The sequence below is a fragment of the Podarcis erhardii genome (genome assembly GCF_964252035.2).
Source record: "Podarcis erhardii genome assembly, chromosome: 2".
In the NCBI taxonomy this organism is placed as follows: domain Eukaryota; kingdom Metazoa; phylum Chordata; class Lepidosauria; order Squamata; family Lacertidae; genus Podarcis; species Podarcis erhardii.
This window is the reverse complement of record NC_138498.1, coordinates 39,795,537-39,816,142: the sequence shown is the minus strand read 5'-3', so window position 1 is coordinate 39,816,142 and position 20,606 is coordinate 39,795,537. Positions and strand designations below refer to the sequence as shown.

The following is a 20,606-nucleotide window of genomic DNA, read 5'->3' as shown; positions in this document are numbered from 1 at the left end:
CTTTAGGCGTGCCTGGCCTTCATACAAAGAACTGGGGTGCTCTTGGGAAAAAGTTTCCCGTGTCTCTAATGCCTGGAATATTCCAAGATATTGTGCCTGTTGTCACAAGATAAAATGGGAAAGGCAGGTGTGAGTGAAGAGGGATAGGCAAGGAGGGAGGAGTTCTCATATTACAATTCTGGTTGGGAAAGAACTCGTGGGGCTGTAATACTCATCTCACTTTAAAGTCCAAACAAGGACATGATGGATTTGAGTGACATCAGTAATGCCATGATTTCTTGGCATACAAATTGAGATGAAAATGGTTCATTGAAGAGATAATTTTGTCATCTGCTGCTGTGAAAACAATGAAGGAGAGGGGAAGAGAAAATAAAGAGGGAAACACATGCTGACTATAAAACATTAACACAGGAAGAGGCTAAATACTGCAGATTGAGGTTTTCTCTAAACTTTTTTGTGGGTATATTCAGAATTGTTTGGGACTTATAGATTCTTGGTTATGCAGAAAAAATAGAATTTCCACAAGGCAGTATGCCTGAAGTTGCTTAATAATGGAACTTTTTATGTGCATAATGCTTTCTTTAAGCAACTTGCTAGGTCTGGCAGAAATATCAGCTTTGCAGAAGAATTTTATTTCTAATCTCACTTCCTGTCTCAGTGTTGAATTTGCAAGCAATTCTTTCAGATTATGCTTAGAGCAGTGTGACACACAGAGAAGTTGTCAAAGACTTCAGTGTTCAACAACAGTGGGCTGGTTGCTAAGGGAAGTGATGCTTTTGGGTGGACAGGGCTCAGCTTCTACGTCCCGTGGTATATTTATATCCCGTGGTATATTTTTCTGTCTACAAAATATCGCAATGCCATGTAATATATATTAAAGCAGAGAAACAGACCCCTTTTTATATGTTACATCAAGTTGTGTTTCAGAGTTAATGTAAATGGTCTGTCTAAACAAATACTACCCATATGATAGAATTTGATACCTAAAAACTATGTTTTTATTTTGAAATAATGATAATTGGATTTCTGTAGCCGCCTGCTCAATGGCTTTAGAAGCTAGAATGACATTTTTGCAGTTAGCTGTGTAATCTATTTTGAGTTGCACTTGTAGGTGCACCGTAAACATGTTTCCCAGTCTTTTGCCGTAGAGTGCAAAACTCAGGATTACATGCTATTTTCCCCAGACCCTCTCTTCTTGTGTAAGCCTTAACTATGGCTAATTATAATGCTCTTAACTACAGTTAATGTGAATCCAGGGTTTGCTCTTTTTTAAAAAGCCAACTTTAAATCCCTATTAAAGATAAATTATGTTAACAGCTGTGGAGTCATGGGGATCAAAGCAGAATAAGAGCAAATGTTTTGCAGGATAGAAGAGGATAGGATAGGAGATGCACTCACAAAAGTGCATGTCTCATAGTGCTCTCTCTTCCTCATTCTCTCTCTCTCTCTCTCTCTCTCACACACACACACTTATTTAAATATGGAACAAATGAAGCTGTCTTACAGCAAATCAGACCATGGCTGGCATGGTTCTCTAGGATATCAGGTAAGAATCCTTCCCTATCCTATATGGAGAGACCTGGAATTGAACCAGGGACTTTAAAAAATGCAAAACATGCGCTTTTACCACTGAGCTCTGGCCCTTCTTTTAATGTTAACACATAACCGGTTAAGAGATGGGCAGTGGCTTTTGTGCACTAGTGCATGAAGTTATTTGGGGCTTATGTATTCCTCAGCTTACCATAGGGTAGAACTGCAAACTTTAAAGCTCTTTTGGGGTGGGTGCTCACAATCACCGAAATTACAAGCCATGTAATGACATTTCTCTCTTATATATAAAATCATAAGCATGTTGTCAGCTGCAGTCACAGGCAGGTGGTAGTTCAGACTTCAGTGAGACAACCTGCTGGGCCATCATCCTAGGTAAGGTGAGGAGAAGGAGGGATATGTAGAATAAAGGTACAGGTCCAGGAAAGGTGAGGAGAAGGGAACCAGGAGTTGGAGGAGTGAGCAGGCAGGCCCAGGCAAGCCTTGGAGGTATGGTGAACTGAGGGTGAGGGTTTTTTTGAGCAAGGTGTAAAAGGGACAGGGTTGGTGAGGGAGTGGGGGGTAAACTGAGTTGGCAAGTGAAGTGATGAGGGGTGCAGCCCCTAGTTATGAATAAATGTCTAAAATGAGATATTAGTGCTTGTAATATCATTTTTTTATTAGTGCTGTTAATATTCTTAATACCTGTTTCTCACAAAGGAAGCTAGTAGATTTTGAAACAGCATACCTGCATACATTCTGTTAGCTAATGAATTGATTTTGCAACTATTGCTTTTAATTATGCACGTTCTTGGAGTTGGCTGGACTTCCATTTGTGTGCATGTGTTTCCTCTGCTTTCCCCTATGTTTAGACATTGAAAATGAGCCTTATGGAAAGGAGAATTCCCCCCAGAACAACCTTTGATACGAATGTGAGTTGTGGGTTGTGCCAAAGGCTTATATTTCACATTTGCTTTAGACTCCACGTCCGAGAAACAAGCGCCTTCCTGCTTTCAACAAGACAAAGTCTGTGTTGTGGGTAAAAGGTCCTCAAGGTATTCTTGACACTGCCATTCCTAATGGTTCCTTGTCATTTGTTGATCCATGTGTATGGCTATGATCCTTGACCAGCTCCCTATCTTAATAGGAACAACCTGTGATGAGAAGTATATGGAGTCTTGAGATGTATAAGAAATCCATTCATCCACACACACAAAAATTGACCCGAGGGCAGGACCACCAAGAATGTACGGTAAATGAGTCCCCAGGAGTACTTCAGATGTAACAGTTCTCTTTGACTTGTTTTTTTACAATATTTTTACAACGTTCCTTATTTTATTATTTTATATATTAAGGTGAAATTGAAACTAGAGTGAGTGATGATGGCACATGTTAACATTTACAGGGATAAATTTGAGAATCCTGGAATGTACCCACCCAAACATTACAGATGAGAAGCATTAATTCATACAAAGAGCATTAATTCATACAAAGTTTTATTCTGGGTTTGTAAATTAATGTGATATTCATACTTTTCAATTTTTGTTTGAATATTTATAGGAGTTGTGTTTTAAAACTTTGCCTCTTGTACACCCCACTTATTTCTGAATATCTATCGTTGGAAAGAATGAGTAACAAGTGAATATTGGATATAAAGTTTACAAATTCTCCAGCTTCTTTTTGTACACTCTCTTGGAGTTCCAGAGGATGATAGCAATAAAGATCTGGTTTCTCTGAAGACTCGGGATTATAAGGAACTATAAAAATAAGCTGTGTTTAACAGTCTCTGAGATTTATGAATACAATCTCTTCCTTTGGGAACTGGACTGGCTTCGTTTTAAAACTGTAACTCTCTGATTGGCAAACTTATTTTCTCCCTATAGTCATAGATGGTATCTGTTCATGCCAGAACTGAGGAGTAGTAATAAAACAAGAGGTTTTTAGTGGGAGGCGGGGCACTGTTTGCTGCTAAGATACTTTTGTAAATGTAAAATTGCCACTGCCAAGCAGGCACATAAAACAGTAATGGTGAAAATCCTAAAGTGATCAGTGGAGTCTAGTTAATGGTCTGTTAATTTGTGGCAACGTAATATCACTTGTTTGGATTGACATTCTTGTCTCTTCGTGTTTTTTCCATGGGATATTGAAGACATGAAAAGTGCTTCTTTAGCTCAGCTGAGCATATCTTTTCTTTCAGAAGAAAATATGGGATTATATTCAACTAAGTTTTACTCAAAATAAACCCACTGAAATTAATGAACATGACCAAGTTGGGTCAATTATTTCAGCAAGTACTTTGATAACAGCTTAGTTGAATAGCACCTGTGAGTTCTTTTTGTTTGTTTGTTGCTGGAAGCCCCAATTTCACCACAGTGAACATATAAAAAAACCTGTACGGAAATACTTCATTTCTGTTCAATAAATGGAATTGTTAAGAGGTATTAGTAAATACATGATTACCCATTTTTGCAATGTCCTTCTTGAATGATTTTTTTTACTTCGTTATATGAAAAAGTAGAATTCCACAGACCTGCAGTAGTTCTTATGTGCATTCTTTCTCTCATGCACACGGCCAGATCCATGTACATGCATGTAAACAGAGCATTCAGCTCCATTCATTCATTCATGCACACTCTCTCTCAACATCCCTCCTGTCTTTCCTAGAAATACCAGGGATTTCTTTAATTTATGAGAAGCAAATAACAGTTTCTGAAATGTCCAGTGAAGTTTCATGGGGATTTCATGTCTGTCCCCCTCCACAGTCACTGGATACTTCAGCAACCTGGGAAATAAATTAATACTCCATCTTATTTCTTCTTCACCCAATCTCCCTGGAAATACCAAAGATCCCTTCTCACTCCATCACTGCATAATCAGTGTGTTTCTTCCTTCCTCTGAGCATGGAGGGAAAGGATTGGGGGAAGGCAGGAGAGATGCTTTATTATCTCCATTGTAGAACGGAACAGGCAAGACAAAGAAGAAATTATTTGCAGAAGCACAGCTTCTCCCATTCCTTCTCTGCTTGGACACATTCCCTCTATGGCAGATAGTACACCATGCAATTTAGCATCCATTTTTCTAGCGAAAGGATCTGTTTCTCTCATCCCATTTCCCTTCTTGGATCATTCTATGCTAAGATTATTATACAGCTAATCCTTCAACACCTAGAACATAATTAATCAGAACCATCTGATTAAAAAAATACATTTGAAAAAACACCCAGTTTCCTATTCTAAATTGCAAACTTCATCTTCACTTAACTACTACTTGCTCATGTTGCATTATTATGTTTATCTAGTTTTAAAATCTAGAAATATGCCTAGTCAAGTCAGTTAGTACTTTTTTTAGGATGTAGTGTGGGCTGCAGTGTCTGCATTTATCTCTGGGGAGGAAGTAATGATAAGTTATGCAGAGTGGCTTAAGGTAGGTGGAAAGGCATGCAGTGAGAACGTGGGGGAGAGAGCAGAATGAATGTGGAGTGGTGAGAGGAAAGGCTGCAGCTGAAATGTGGGAGAAGGAAAAATGAGATAATTACTTGGGGAGGAAAAAGATAAGAGAGGGGGAGCTGGTTAAAGTGCATCAGATGGGAAAAGACAAACATACTGATGGTTTTGGTTAGTGATTTGAGACAGGAAAGGGGGGTCTTGGAGAGTTGATAGAAGTCGATTCATCTGTCGAACGACTGAGGAAGAAGTAGGGAGGCAAGTTTAGGATTTGTGAGAAGGATATGAAAACTAAGTATTTAATAGCATGGAATAGATTAGGAATATTTTAATGAAAAATTAGATTAATTAGTACTAGGTTTTGTGGCGTTTTGAAATTATTATATTGTATTAAAATTATAAATGTAAAGTATAAATCAGTAGGATTACTTGATGCAATTTTGTATGCATTGTTTTCTTCATCCCCATTTAATTCCACCAGCTTTATCTTAATGGCATCCCTTCTATTTCTGGTGCTGGCCCCTTATGTAGACAAAATGGCATCATCGTAACACACCATGAAGATATTGGTAGGTTAGGTAAACCACAAGGATTGCAGAAGTCCCCCCCAAAACTCCTAATGCTGTAGGGGAAAGTGTCAGGAACTCGTCCTACACTCGAGTAGGACCCTGGTAGCGACACATGCCCAACTGGCATGTTCCCTCCCTCCTGGTTGATCATTCGGGAGCTTCAAAAGCTTTCTTCTGCCTGAACATCACAGCGACCGATGCCAAAAGACATTGGCACACTTAGGGATCCGCGGAGTCTTCGCAGCTTGCATAACATACCTCAGCAACTCAGCATTTTGGCTAATCTACATTATTTACATATAAACACACACAAAGCACTGCAACATGGCTCCCTCTCTCTCTAGCATCAGACAGCAAAGAGAAAGAACAAAGGACAATAGTCCGACTTGACGGAACACAGTAACACAAACATCCTGTCTCTGTCACTTCCCACTCTGTGGAGTCAAAACATACACTGTCATGTGATAGACAGCAATCCCATGACTGCAATCACGGAGCAGGAATTCTAACAGAAAGAACCCAAAGGGAGGGGGAGTCCCCAAATAAGGACTGAACATGCTTATTGGCAGCAGAATGATGGTTGACTCTGGAGGGACAATAAGAAAAAACGAAAACGGGGTGAGAGGTGGAATGGAAGATGGCAAGGCTGGCTAGCTGGAAAACTGAACAGGAGCATTCCTTATACTTTCAGTCTTCTCTCTATTCAAACCCGCATACAACTTGTTTGAGAAAACAAAATGAGCAGGAAAAAAAGAGGGACATGAAATGGAAGGAAGAAAAAGGTATGGGAAGGGGAAAATAAACAATGCTTAATGATGCATCAGCACACTTGCTCATTCATTCAAAGTAAACCATTATTTGTTTTATACTATGTCATACCATGAAACATGAACAAAGCCAATATGTTCCAAATTCTGAACTGCTTGCACAGAGGCATAACTTTTTTATATATCTTGCACAGCTTTTAGTATAGTTGGAAGTGCATGATAAAGTATTTGAAACTGTATGGTGGAACTGTATGGTTGAAAGTACTAGAATCTATTCTGGAAGATAGTTTGGAACAAACTTTTCCCCTTGCAGTCATCTCTTAAAAGAATACTCCTTAACACTATTACTTTTTTTTTTTTACAGATTTAGGATGTTCAGTTTGGGGGCACTTGAGTAAGAACCTCATGAATTAAAAACTTTATGAATGGTTGCCATAGAGCATATCCCTTTACTTTCAGTGTCTGGGAGCTTTTTATGCTTGTTGCAATTAAGAATAATTTGATAAAAATGATTACACTTTTTGGGAGGAAGAAGTCATTTCCAGTCACCTGTTATTTGTAACCCCTCTGAAGTTAAGCAACACTTTTCAGTTAGCTTGACTTAATGTTTTATTTATGTCATTTCTCAGAGTTTGTGTAGATTCCAGAGAGGTTGGGGGGTCATAATGCTTCTATATTCCAATCACTCAAGAGGATAAATATTCTATGAAATTCAAACCAAAGGGTTATGCTGAAGGTGAAACAAAAAATAATTTTGTTTAGGCTTTGGTGATTTGTTACTATTGCCATTTTTTTTTAAGTGTTCAAAACTCAGCCTTTTTTTCTTGGTTAGGGAAAAGGTATATCTTTTCCAGAGTGGGGTATATTTATGTCACCTGACCCAACTCTGCAGTAGTGCACACAGTATACGAAATCTGTAAAATATATTTGAGAGCTGTATTTAAAGTTTAGGAATAACCAAATTTTTGTATTTTTTGATGGAAAATGATAGATTGTAATGAAACTGCAGTAAAATGCCTAATTTAAAATTAATGCATCAATTGGTAAAAAGAAAATTAAAATCTGTAATGTATTTGGGTTGTTTCTTTCATTAGACCTTCTTATTAGTTGATGTGGAGCAGGATCAAGTTGAATAATAATGCAATATTGGGAATGTTAGAGGTTGTCAACTTTTCATGCATGTAAGTAAGTGAGTGAGGGAGAGAGACTGTGTGTGAGAGAGATAATGAATAAGTGTGTGGGAGTTCTTTGGTTACTGGTCATATGTAGAAATACTATTTTCCATTATAACTCTTCTCTTTTTTAATCTCCAAACATAATTACTAACTCTCTGTTTGATCATGTACTGGAAATTCATAGGTGAATTAAAATTTTAATTTAGTTTAGTGGAAAGTAGACTTGTAAAAAATATAGCTCCTCTTATCTACATCTTGGATTCTCTTTGAACAAGAACTGCAATGATGCAACAACATGGCTTGTTTGCTAAAGTGATATGGAATAAAGGAATCATATTGAACTTTTGTACTATGGAATATAAATTTTTGCACATTACGTTTGGGTGAAAGGAGGGATAGTGAGAGAATGTGCAAAAGGGCACAGTTGGAAGATGGGGAAAGAGAACTGTGTTGGGGTCGGAAGTAGAAGAGTAATTAATCAAATAAGAGTTCTGAAACCCAGAATCCATGTAGCGTATAACCTTATTATTGGAATCCGAGTGTCCTGTTCTGTGAAGGTGCTCATGGAACAAAGGAGGTTGGTTGTTGCAGCACCAAGGAGAACACCCAAGGAATTTGCCTGTTGCCTTATTTTGTGCTCAAGCTATGGCCCCACAATTGCTCTGGGGTAGAGCTGGTTTTTGCCCTTGGAATTCACCAAGGGGTTTGTTTTTCCTCCCCAATACCAACTCACCCATAAATTCCAGTGAATAGGGCAGATCAATCAGGGTGGGATGGGACTCCTGAAAGAAGGAGCAAGGCCACTACTTCCCTTTGACACCCATTCCCTTTAGGAGATGTGGGAGATAGCATGGAGCATTAGGGTGTGAAGAAGTGAGTCTTCTTCCCTCCCTCTCAATGCTCTTGCTCTTCCCTGCTTGCATGATGTGATAGATTGTTTAGATAGTGAACTGTAATTCTTCCTAGGGAAATTGGCTCACAAATGTTTCTGCAGTCCAACAGTTTTTGTGGGTAGCACCTTTTGGATTGTCATTTCAAGATAACCTGCCTTTTTGTTATGCTGAGGGTTTATTGTGCTCTGACTGCACTCTCTTGTCTGATTACAATTAGCAGGTTTATTATCCCATTACAGCTCATGGGGTCATTTTTAGCCAGCTGCTATAAGAAGTTCAACTACTGTCTTCACAACCAAATTACTAAGAGTTGGCCGTTATCCTGCCTTAAAACTCCCTCTAGGAGTGTATATTAGACTCATAATTGCTGTTCTTGGTTCTTGTATAATAGATTAAAATATAACCAATAAAATTTGCAGTGTGAAGTTGTGCAATGGGCCAACAACAAAAAACTCTCCCACTGAAAGTCCAGCCCTAACTGCTTATGCAGACATGATTGAAAATCGTATTCATGTGCATAGCCACAAAATCCTAGTGTGTCAAGAGTTGGAAGCAACTTAAATGGTTGTAGTGTGTGAGAGGTCTTTTGGCAGTTATGCTGCAATGACTAAGGACCGTCCATAAAGTATGCCATACTTTCAAAGACCTTTTCAACCCTGCTTTTCCTACCAGTGATATTTTAACCACCAGCCAATTCCTCCTTTGCTACCCTTCCCTCCCTCTTGATGTACGACATACTTTAAGGCAGGCTCTTGTGTAATTGTACCTGTTTTTTTGTTTGCATTTGGGTTAAACAGATCAAACTGTAGAAAACTTGTTTGTGTTTTTTGGATAACCTTTAAAGTTAACATGCATGCACAGATAGAATAGAATAAGTTGAATAGTTTCACAAATTTAAGGAGAGGAATTAATAAAACTGATTCAAGATTAATCTTGACACATGGGTGAAATTTTGTAGACCACTTTAACATGAACTGTTTCACATATGCAAATTTAAGTATCCCATCAAAAATGGGTTCCAAACATTTTACCCTTTCCAAAGTTAATCTTGTGAGAGGGAGATTGCCTTGCCTTTCGCCAAGCATGGGAGAACTTTGGTGGCCAATAGGTTTCAGTCCTATACACACGTACCCTTGGAGTAAGTACTGTACTGTTGAATGCAGTAAAGCTTCCTTCTGAGTAAGCATGCCTAGATTGCACTGTGAGACTTACGCCCCATGAATTTGTCTTAATTTCTTTTAAAGCCATTTTTTAGCCATGACTACTTACCGTATATGCTGCTTCCAGATTCAGAGGCAGCGTGCTTTTGACAACCAGCAGCTGGGGAAGAATCCCTGGGTGTGGACTGTTGCTCCATGTTTGTGAGTTTCCCAAAGGCACCTCAGAATCAGAATGCTTAACTTGATGACCCTTTTTTTCCTGATCCAGCATGGTGGTTCTTATGTTAAAAGAATGGTAGTAGAATCTTCCATGTCTTGTTCTGAACCTCAGAAAGTTAAATGCATGCTCTTTCCTAATATTTTTTCACCTATGCAAATGTGGCTTAAAGCTTTGCGCGACCATGTTCAGTGCCATAGCTGCATGATATGCTTGGCTGTCCCCACAATGGGGATGGAATTTGTAAAGCAGTGGGAAAGGTGTACTTATATTTCCTGGGTTGTTGTTGTTGTTATTTTTATTATTTTAAAAACTATGTATTTTGCACTGAAGAAGTGGGGGCATAACCTTCTCAAAGAAAAAAAATAAAACATGGGCAAATGTTGCACTAAACAGCAGATTGTTATTTTTTATTTATCGGTTGAATTCCATCCTTTTGCCAAGGAGCTTAGGGTAGCATTCATGGAATTTCCCCCATTTTATTTCCCAAAATTCTACTTATGGGTGATTATTGGGGAAGGCTCGGATAAAGTAGGATGTGTGGAGTCAGCCAGGAGCATTTATAACTACAAATCTCAGTGTTCTTGACTACAAGGGAGAGCTGCTAAGCATGATAGGAAGCAAAAAAGGAGAAATTATTGTCCTCAGCTTTCACTGTAGCTAGTTCTTCACTTTCCCTTTGCAAGTTAAGTGTGGGCAAGAATAGAAGTTGAAGTCCAGGAAGGCTGGGGGTGGCTGGAGCTCAGCCAAACTAATTACAGTGGTGCCCCGCAAGACGAATGCCTCGCAAGACGAAAAACCTGCTAGACGAAAGGGTTTTCTGTTTTTTGAGGCGCTTCACAAGACGAATTTCCCTATGGGCTTGCTTCGCAAGAAGAAAGCCCATAGGGAAATCTCCGGGGACCTCTTTTAAATGCTGGCGGTGGGGAGCAAAGCCTTTCCCCCCCCCACTCCGGCCTTCAGAAGAGGTCCAGGAAGGCCGGCGGGGGCCGAAAGGCTTTGCTCCCCACCGCCAGCATTTTAAAAGCGGTCCGGGATAGCAGGGAAGCGCTTCCTGCTATCCCGGACGGCTTTTGAAGGCAGGCGGGGGGAGCAAAGACTTTCGCCCCCCGCCGGCCTTCAGAAGAGGTCCAGGACCTCTTCTGAAGGCTGGCGGGGGCGAAAGTCTTTGCTCCCCCCCCACCTGCCTTCCCGGGGGCTTTAAAATCGCCCCGGGACAGCGGAGAAGTCCGCTGTCCGGGGCGATCTTAAAATGCTGGTGGGCGGCAGCGTTGCCGCCCGCCAGCATTTTAAAAAACCCCGGGACAGCGGAGGACTTCTCCGCTGTCCGGGGCGATCTTAAAATGCTGGTGGGCGGCAGCGAAGCCTTCGCTGCCGCCTGCCAGCATTTTAAAAAACCCCGGGACAGCGGAGGACTTCTCCGCTGTCCGGGGCGATCTTAAAATGCTGGTGGGTGGCAGCGAAGCATTTTAAGATCGCCCCGGACAGCGGAGAAGTCCTCCGCTGTCCCGGGGTTTTTTAAAATGCTGGCAGGCGGCAGTGAAGGCTTCGCTGCCGCCCACCAGCATTTTAAGATCGCCCCGGACAGCGGAGAAGTCCTCCGCTGTCCCGGGGTTTTTTAAAATGCTGGGGGTCGGAAGAAAAGCCCTTGTCCCCCCCCCCCAGCCTTCAGAAGAGGTCGGGGGACAGAATGTCCCCGGACCTGGTCTGAAGGCGGTTTCCATAGGAACGCATTGATTGATTTTCAATGCATTCCTATGGGAAACCGTGCTTCGCAAGACGAAAAACTCGCAAGACGAAAAAACTTGCGGAACGAATTAATTTCGTCTTGCGAGGCACCACTGTACAAACCAAATTCCTGGGCAGAGGTTGGTTTGGTTCCTAATTGGCCCAGCATTTCCAAAGTGCACAACTTTGTTTGCACTTCTGATTCTACATTATGAAATTTTGCACCAAACTTACTTGCTTCAGATACCTGGGAAGATGGCTTCCTGGAACACTGGCTTTGAAAGGTTTACTTTGCTCATATCTGAAGTCATTCTGGAATGCTGAAAATATGAAGCAGATCTCTGCCTTGTCACATTGCTTTAGTTTAAAAAACCGGCATTCCAGTGGTCACTAAACAGCTTACAAAGAGCTTATCAACACAGTCATGGGTTTGAAGTCTGAAAGTGCTATATTGTTTTGTGCACAATCCGCATAAGATGCACTTTCAGAACTGGATACCCACCATGCAATTTCTTAACTGTAGCAGTTTCATGACTGCCTTAGCCTACTCCTCCTCTCCTTTCAATGTGAGAATTAATATGCCTGATTATTTTGAGTTAGAGATAGGAGTAGGAGAGGAAGAACAGATCAGAAACTTCTGCTGAGCACCTGTGCTCCTGGTGTGACTGGAGGAGCTGGTGGAGCTGGCACTGATCCCTATTAAGCTCTAGCTTGCCTGGTAGGACAGAGTTCCAAACTGTGGCTCCCAGCTGTGGAAGCTCCGGTGTCTTGCTCCTCCAACCATAGACCTGGTAGTAGAGGAAACCAGGATCCAGAGCTTAATGGAGGCACCTCTTCTTCTTTCCCCTCTCTTACCTAAAAATTGTACTAACTGAAGAGCTCTCTTGTGGAAAAATAATAAGATTAAATTTATTTATTAAGAGGTGTGCATCTTGCTTTATTCTAAAGCAGTTAAATGCTGACAGCTCTGTCTAACAAACTTATGGAGTGTGTTGATGAAGTTGCTTAATAATAATAATTGTTGTTGTTTATATGCCGCCCATCTGACGGGGTTACCCCAGCCACTCTGAGCAACTTCCAACAAATTAAACCACAATAAGACATTAAACATTAAACATTAAAAATTCCCTATGCAGGGGAAGACACTACTGCATAAATTGATAGTTCTGCTTGGTTAAATAAGCATTTTTGAGTGTTATTTACACTAAACCTAGTCTTGCTGAGGTGACCGCCTTCTTGTGTTATAGAATCATCAGAATTGTAGAGTTGGAAGAAGCCATAAGGGTGACTAGTCCAATCCTGCAATTCAGGAGTCTTTTGCCCAGTGTGGGGCTCAAATCCACAACCCTGTGATTAAGAGGTCTCATGCTCTACCAACTGAGCTATTTGTATAATTGAAACCTAGATCTTCACTTTATAGGTTCCATTTTTATCTCTACATCAGAGGGATGGTTGCAGAATTCTAGTGTGACTAATGAAGGTAGATTAGAGTAAAACAACTTTGCTGCTAAAACTGGGCAAGTGACCAAGATAAGCATAGTTCTAGTAAAGGTTTGGTGAAATAGCGTGTAAGATATTCTAGACTCTCTCGCCCCACCCCCCATACTTGCCTTTCAACGGTTAGAATGTCAGTTCCAGGGGACCAGCAGTAGAGTGGGAGTACATGTAATGTACCTACATGGGGCCATAGACATGACTCTTGGGATGCATATGTTTTACATCTTAAAATTGCATTGTGGCCAAGGAAAGCATTCTTATTGCTTCTGAAAAGTGCCATTGTTTGGCATTCGTAACTGCAGTCCAACTGACACAAAATCTTTCCCACACTTTTACTACATTTTGAAAACATTTTAATGCATTAATCTTCTGAATGCAGGAGCAGATATCCTTATACCCTTGCTGACTTCATCTTGGAGGTTAATCTGAAGAAAGATGGGAAGGACTTGTCCTAATAAATCTTGCGACAGACTTTGGCCGCAGGACATTATGATAAACCATGGTTTATTGTTACAGGAAAGAGGCTGGGAGAGCGTCAGGTTCACATGACCCCCATCTTCCACTGTAGGTGCAAGAAAGAGTAGTACATCTAGTTTGTGTGTAGACGCCTGAATAATTGTGAGCATACAGGGGTGTGGAGAAATTACCTTTTATAATGTGTTCACTGAGACTGGGTTTGCTTTACATATGCAGTGGTACCTCGGGTTACATACGCTTCAGGTTACAGACTCTGCTAACCCAGAAATATTACCTCGGATTAAGAACTTTGCTTCAGGATGAGAACAGAAATCGTGCAGTGGCGGTGCGATGCAGCAGCAGGAGGCCCCATTAGCTAAAATGGTCTTCAGGTTAAGAACAGTTTCAGGTTAAGAACAGACCTCCAGAACGAATTAAGTTCTTAACCTGAGGTACCACTGTATAAGAGTTAATTATGTTTGAGGGGTTATGTGAAGGGTTAAGTTTCCAATGGCGGCTGGCATGTGGCAGTTACTTTCATAAGACTGGGCTGGGAAAAGCCGGGTTCTTTTTATACTGAGTAAAATTCTGCTTATGATTGGCCTGCAGGATTGAAGCTCTTTGTCACTCACTGGACGGGAAAAAATGGTCCAATGAGGGGAGAGAATTCAGTGCCATTCAGACATGAGTAGTTGAAGGGTAGACTGGGTGGAACATAAAAAGGCCAGTTTTGCCACTGTTCAGGAGAGTGCGACTGCTAAGACTGTGGACCAGAAGAAGGAGAATCTGGAAGAGAAGCCTGGAGCTCAGGCAGGTAGAGGTTACTGAAGCTAAGGAAAGCCTAGAGGTATAGCCTGCTCCGAAAGAGCTGAATCCCTGGCTTAAGCCAAATATCCACAAAGAGTCCATCAAATGCTGGTGAGCAGTGAGGAAGAGTTCAGCAAGGAGTTTCTGGAGCTGACCAGAGAGGGAACTGCCTGCAAGCTTGACTCAGGGAAAACTAGCAAATGTTTTCTGTCCCTGGTGGTGGCGAGATTGACTGGGTGGGGAAAGGGTAATTGGCATATAATTTTGATAGGGAGAGGAAATACGAATTTTAAGTGCCAACCTTATGGAAGCTTCTGCATTTGAAAGTAACTGCTATTTATAATAACAGTAACTTTACAAAAACGATCACAAGTCTTCTAGAAACAGTAACAGTATTTACTTTCTTTTTCCTTATAGTCAATAATAAATAAAGGAAAACTTTTTTACTTTTGTTTGCTTATAAAGTGAGCCTGGCTGCTTTTGTAACACATCTAAGGCAGTGTTTCCCAACCGGTGTTCCGCGGCACACTAGTGTGCCGCGAGACGTTGCCTGGTGTGCCGTGGGAGGGCACACTCATTGAAATTAGAATTAGACTTTTGCCCCCCGCCCGCCTTCAGAAGAGGTCCAGGACCTCTTTGCTCCCCCCTGCCTGCCTTCCCGGGAGAGCGGAGAAACGCAGCGTGTTTCTCCGCTGTCCCGGACAGCTTTTGAAGGCAGGCAGAGGGGAGCAAAGACTTTCGCCCCCCGCCCGCCTTCAGAAGAGGTCCAGGGCCTCTTCTGAAGGCGGGCGGGGGGCAAAGGTCTTTGCTCCCCCGTGCCTGCCTTCCCGGGAGAGCGGAAAGTCTTTGCTCCCCCCCTTCAAAAGCCGTCCGGGACAGAGGAGAAACGTGCTGCGTTTCTACGCTCTCCCGGGAAGGCAGGCAGGGGGAGCAAAGACTTTTGCCCCCCGCCAGCCTTCAGAAGAGGTCCTGGACCTCTTCTGAAGGCGGGCGGGGGGCGAAAGTCTTTGCTCCCCCCGCCTGCCTTCAAAAGCCGTCCAGGACAGCGGAGAAACACGCTGCTTTTCTCCGCTCTCCCGGGAAGGCAGGCAGGGGGGGAGCAAGGACTTTTGCCCCCCCCGCCTTCAGAAGAGGTCCTGGACCTCTTCTGAATGCGGGCGGGGGGCGAAAGTCTTTGCTCCCCTCTGCCTGCCTTCAAAAGCTGTCCGGGACAGCGGAGAAACACGCTGCGTTTCTCCGCTCTCCCGGGAAGGCAGGCAGGCGGGAGCAAAGACTTTCACCCCCCGCCAGCCTTCAGAAGAGGTCCTGGACCTCTTCTGAAGGCGGGTGGGGGAACAAAAGTCTTTGCTCCCCCCGCCTGCCTTCAAAAGCCGTCCAGGATAGCGGGAAGCGCTTCCCTGCTATCCCGGACTGCTTTTAAAATGCTGGCGGTGGGGAGCAAAGCCTTTCGGCCCCCGCCGGCCTTCCTGGACCTCTTCTGAAGGCCGGAGGGGGGGGAAGGCTTTGCTCCCCACCGCCAGCATTTAAAAGAGGTCCCTGGAGATTTCCCTATAGGCTTTCTTCTTGCGAAGCAAGCCCATAGGGAAATTCATCTTGCGAAGTGCCTCAAAAAACGGAAAACCCTTTCGTCTTGCGGGTTTTCAGTCTTGCGAGGCATTCGTCTTGCGGGGCACCACTGTATATATAGTCAATATAGGCACAGAGTTAATTTTTTAAACATTTTCTAATGGTGGTGTGCCTCGAGATTTTTTTCATGAAACAAGTGTGCCTTTGCCCAAAAAAGGTTGGGAAACACTGATCTAAGGTGCTTCAGTTACTGGGTCATAGTTTAAGTTGTCGGTAAACAGCATAGTATAGATACATGGTGCCAGCAATTAGAATGTTTTGAAATATACAGTATGTACTATGCTAGGAGTGAGAGTAAAATAGGAACCTCCACACACAACTGGTGAATCAACAGTGGTAGATAGAAGCTGCTTCCCTGCTTATTTAGGTGTGGTAACCCTCTACACTGAGGAATAAGGGAGCGGACCACAATAACTTAGAGCTTTGAACCGAAAGGGGAGGGGGGATATATTTTCATCCTTTTTAGCGTGTACAGTCTGAACCTTCATCTATTGTAGCCTGTACATTATTTAGACAAGTGAGATGTAAATAAGTATACTCAACTTATCTTGGTCTGAATGCCATGCTACCTTTGTACAGGGCTTCCTGATGAGAGGAAAGAGGGGGACAGAGGAAGTGTTCTGTATTTTGTTACTCCTCTCTGTTTTTCAAGCTTAAATTTCTAGCCGAGTTTGAAGTCAACAAAAGTAGATTGTTTACTTTCTTGGGTGGGCCCTGCAGACAGACTAGTTGTATAATAATTTATTTGTGGACTTAAGCTCTCTTGGTATCTTTCAGACACAAGGCACCAAACCTTGCTGGTCCCCTATAAGCAGTGGCTGTTAAGTTATTTACATCTCTGCTGACAGATCTATTTATATGAAACAAAACTGGATATTTTAAACCGAGGCCTATTCCTCCCCAGGCAGTCTTACAGAAGTTGATGTTTTTGACCAAAAACTGCAGTGATGTCTTTAAATATTGCCATTGGGGAACTTTACAGGTCTTGGCAATGATGTGCAATTCTGACTGTAGTTTCAGATGAAGCCAAGGGGAAACTGGAAAACATGGTACTAGCATAAATGTAGAAATACCGTGGACAGTTTTTGTAATATCAGTTGTGTACAAGAATGTACAAATGTTTATGTCCTGCGGTATAGGGGGAAATACTTGAAGGAAGTAAGCTTAAGGCAGAGGGATAGTTCACACCTACGTGGCTGTTTCTTCATGATGATCTTAGGCTCGTGCATGTCATTGCTCAGAGATATATGTGGGATGTGTTGTGTGAAGTAGAAATACATATGTTTATCAATGCACATAAATGTAATGAGTAAAACAATTTGTTTTTGTTCAACCTGGATTGTGCACAGGTATAATATTTTTGTACCTGAAAACTTTCCACATAGCTGGTAAAGTGTGCATCTGACAATAAGAATGCACACAGCTGAGGTGATTGCATGGAGCCACAGCAATATAAACTGACCCTTATGGATAGTCCTTGACATATATCCAAAAATTTGCTAGGGGCTGGAATTTCTGTAAAAAGCATACGTTTCATTATGCACGTGCTACTCAAAATCTAGCAATTCTTGGTTGTGTCAAGAATTTTCATGTCAGATGAAAATGTCAACATAGCTATTACAACAAACACCTCCTGATGTATTGATGCAGATAACTTGAGACCAAAAATATTTTATCACTGGACAAGCCTGCAAATTGTGTCTAAATAAGCCATTGTCATTATTACACTTCCAGCATCTATCTGTCTTAGGCATTGCCTTCTATACAGACATTGTGAGGTCCAATGTACTTAAAATTTTAATTCTCTGGACCGTAATAAAGATTGATTGATTGATTGATTAATTCTCAAATTCAAGTTTACGGAAACATTTCATATAGATTTTTAAGCAGTTTCCCATTCTTTAGACTGTATGATACCTTCCAGTTCCCTATTCTACACCTTTGAGTTCTTTTGCTGACTTGTTTTGCTGAAGCAGCACATCAGTGAAGAAACTTAATCCTGTTTTCTGTCTGCAATGCAGTGTAACCTGGAAAATATTAGGGGCTTTTGAAAATTTTGTTGTTTCTTGCAAATATTAAATGTGTTGTAAGCTGAAGGACAACAGCAAATTTATGAACATTTTTGGCAGAATGTTAGCACATATGGGGGGGGGGAATTGTCAAAGTACATTGCAGCTATGTAGTATATAGTACATTGCAAGTATGCAAAGGGAAAAGAAAAAGACAAATTACTATGAATAACTTATGATGCCCACCCTGAACTTGTTGAGATTATAGAAGTACAGAACTGGAAAAAAACCATTTCTAGCCCAACCCTCTGATCTGAAGCCAAAATAAATTATTTCCTGAAGGTTGACAAAACAAAGTAGCAGCTGGTGAGGCAGCGTGGACGGAAGTCCATTTGCTTTTTTGGCTTCCTAACACAGTGGATTCCTAACTCTTACCAAGAGATCCAGTTACAGATAGGTAGCCGTGTTGGTCTGCCATAGTCAAAACAAAATAAAAAAATTCTTTCCAGTAGCACCTTAAAGACCAACTAAGTTAGTTCTTGGTATGAGCTTTCGTGTGCATGCACACTTCTTCAGATACACTGAAACAAGTGTATCTGAAGAAGTGTGCATGCACACGAAAGCTCATACCAAGAACTAACTTAGTTGGTCTTTAAGGTGCTACTGGAAGGATTTTTTTTATTTTGTTCTTACCAAGAGAGAGAGTGGAAAAGCAAGGCATGAGGAGCTTGTCACAATGCAGCAGCTGACAGTGGAGTGAATTCAACACTCCTGCTGCCCCCTAGGGAGCTCACCTTGCCCCCCTACCCTTTCCCTATTGGTAAGTTCCAGCAACCCGCTGTGTTGGGAAGCCAAGAGAGCAATGGAGCCCCACCCGTGTTGCCTCAATGGCTGCTGCTTGCAAGATACAAAGTACATCTGCAGTACAGTATGTGTCCTTAAGATTTTTAGATTATATAGAACCCCAAGGATTTTTCAAACCATGTGGAAAGGGAGAAGTCTCATTTACAGATTTAGCTTTCCTGGCTACTGCAGCAGATCTCCTTCCCTGAGGCAGCCGATCCCATAGCCCAATGCTCAGTCCCATCTGTGTGTTGGCTTGCTTTGCTGGAATTGTGAAGGCAGAAATCATGTCCTGAGTTTTGAAGGAGGGAGATGAAAAGGTTGCGTTTCTAGACCTTACTAATGATCAGAATATGCTATACCACGTGCGTTCCATTTCAGCTTTTTCAAAAAAGAAAATCTGTCTTGGAAGTACCTTAATGCATTAAAACTCACGCAAGGAATGTATATGATAAATTTCAGTCGGCTAGATCTGGTTTCTGCCATGGGACTGAAATGTCCAAAGTGCAACAGTTACTTTAGAGCGCATGCATTGTGTTATTCTGGCCTGTTAAGATGGTTGTATAAACATGTGATTAAATGTATTCCAGCGCAGACAAGAGTGGTATTCACAGCTGGGACATCTTGGGGGGAAAAGAGTTCATAGTGCATTTCTCTTTAGCTTGTCCATAAGCCTTCGCCTCTGCACCCAGTGGCGTAGCGTGGGTTATCAGCACCTGGGGCAAGGCAAGTAATTTGCGCCCCCTAACCCGTGGATTTGCGCCCCCTAACCCGTGGATTTCCCTAACCCCCAGATGTTGCGCCCGGTGCGGCCGGCCCCCCCTGCACCCCCCACGCTACGCCACTGTCTGCACCACTGTTATGCCTCCTATAGCTGAGGAAGTCGCCCCCACCAACAAACAAAAGCCACACCTTTCATTATCTTTAAATGTCACGAGTGGCCACATTTCTCTCTTTAAATGATGGAAAATGGAATGCTGCCTGCTTTTGACTTGGTAAGAATAGAGCTATGCATGCTCTGTGGAAAGTATGGCCAAAAGAAACAGAAGGCAAAAATGTTGGCAAAAGAATGTCTGAGGCTTGAACAAGGAAAGGAATGCCTTGTTCAAATCTAAAATTTCGTCCCCCCCTTTTTTTTATTCTGAAATATTCAAGATCATAAGGTATTGTAGTGCTAGCTGTGAAAGTATTTCAATGTTCTATGAATGCTGAATGTCTTCTTCATTTTCTGAGGAGGCACTTGTAGCCAAGTGAAAGGAGTTTGTGCAGTTGGATGTTGTGTTGGAAAGACTATTCAAATATGGCGATTTTGCCACGGCAAAGAAAAATTGAGGATTTTGTTCTGTTCATAGATACTAACTGATATTGCTCCTGTTAATTTTTTAATAAAAATATTAGTGCAATCTCTTGAAGGGAGAGCATGTGTACAAATTCAACAGGGCTTTGTTTGTTTGTTTTGTTGCTATTTTGTTAACGTTAATATTGTTTTATAGATATGAATGCTGTAGTACTCTGTGAATCCTATAATAGGGTTTTTTGTGTAACTGTGATGTTTAGCTTATTTTTTAGTTGTTTAGTTGATAGTGCAACATAGATGGTAATTGTTTTATCTGTGATTTGTGATTGTTTTGCTGATGTTTTGTTAAGTATTCTAGACTATTTATGCTGTATTTTTGATGTTCCATTAATCTTATCTTTTGTTTGTAAGACGCTTTGGGATTTATTTGCATAAAAAATGGCATAGAAATAGAATCAGTCAATCAACATATCAGGCTTCAAACTAAACTATGGCTTCCTATCATCAAATGAATAAACAAAAAAGTATCCATGTCACAGTTCTTCAAGTCAAGCTAGTTGGCTGCAGCCCTTCCAAGCATTGCAAGGGAGAA

The 20,606-nt window shown here is 41.7% G+C and overlaps 1 protein-coding gene across 4 annotated transcripts in view; it reads left to right on the top strand.

The window, feature by feature from the left end:
• Positions 1–20,606, top strand: part of B3GNTL1 (UDP-GlcNAc:betaGal beta-1,3-N-acetylglucosaminyltransferase like 1) — a gene marked incomplete at its 5' end in the record, with an annotated part of 167,449 nt that overhangs the window by 70,796 nt on the left and 76,047 nt on the right. Inside the window, one exon of one of the 4 annotated variants that reach the window (XM_081848752.1) lies at positions 4,932–4,950. The exons of the other annotated variants lie outside the window; for them this stretch is intronic. Of the gene's footprint in view, positions 1–4,931; positions 4,951–20,606 lie in introns of those variants that run through there. 4 annotated transcript variants of the gene reach the window in all.